The sequence below is a fragment of the Monodon monoceros genome, unplaced genomic scaffold (assembly GCF_005190385.1).
Source record: "Monodon monoceros isolate NGI ecotype Baffin Bay Population unplaced genomic scaffold, NGI_Narwhal_1 Contig257_ctg1, whole genome shotgun sequence".
Classification (NCBI taxonomy): domain Eukaryota; kingdom Metazoa; phylum Chordata; class Mammalia; order Artiodactyla; family Monodontidae; genus Monodon; species Monodon monoceros.
In genome coordinates, this window is record NW_021698492.1 from 1 (window position 1) to 953 (window position 953).

At 48.6% G+C, this 953-nt stretch overlaps 1 long non-coding RNA gene across 1 annotated transcript in view; it reads right to left on the reverse strand.

Moving 5' to 3' along the window:
• The window catches only part of LOC114897070, a 3,385-nt gene continuing 2,432 nt past the window's right edge, over positions 1 to 953 (reverse strand). Inside the window, exon 2 of the long non-coding RNA XR_003793998.1 lies at positions 1 to 494. This is a non-coding gene — a long non-coding RNA (uncharacterized LOC114897070). The remainder of the gene's footprint in view (positions 495 to 953) is intronic.

The window sequence follows — 953 nt, forward strand, 5'->3', positions numbered from 1 at the left end:
AATTATACAAACAATAATTGGCTTTCTTGAGAACCTGCCGTTCTTCGTCCTTGAGCGCAAAAGCAGCACAAAGTTCCCACCATTGTTTTGATTATACTGAAGTAGCACAAGGACATTTCCTTGCGTTCCCACCACTCTGATTAGACTGAGGACATCTCATGGATCAGTGCCCAAAGCACTCAATGCTTCTTTGCAGGCCCCCGGTTTGCCGCGGGGGGGCTCAAAGCATTCAGGACTGTTCACAGCTCTGGCTTATTCACATGCCCCCGGTTTGCCGGGGGGGGCTCAAAGCAATCAGGACTGTTTGTAGTTCTGGCTTATTCGTCAGCCCCCAGTTTGTTGGGAGGGGGGGCTCATGGGTCATGTCTCCTTTCCATGTCCTCAGTTATTCCACTACCTTTCCGCCTTTTTGTTTTGTAATTTTTGCAGCATCAAGGAGAACACGGCAGCTTGTTGCGATGTTGTACGGCGGGTGACTTTCAATCGTCGTCGGACTATAATTAAACATATGATTATTATTATAATGAGCATTAGCAATCCTGTAAGTAGAAGCTGTTATGGCTATAATACCCATGACAGCTGCAATCAGCATTTCTACAAATCTTTAACTTTTTTTAATGTATCAGTTAAATATTGTAAAACAGTCATAGGAAGAGATTTTTGCCATTTCCTTCCAAGATTGACAGGAAGCCAAAGACCTGTCCGAGCTCGTAAGATACACAAACTTTCAGTAGATATGTTAAAAGATATACTAGAGGGCTTCCCTGGTGGCACAGTGATTGAGAGTCCGCCTGCCGATGCAGGGGACACGGGTTCGCGCCCCGGTCCGGGAGGATCCCACATGCCGCGGAGCGGCTGGGCCCGTGAGCCATGGCCGCTGAGCCTGCGCATCCGGAGCCTGTTGCTCCGCAACGGGAGAGGCCACAACAGTGAGAGGCCTGCATACCGCAAAA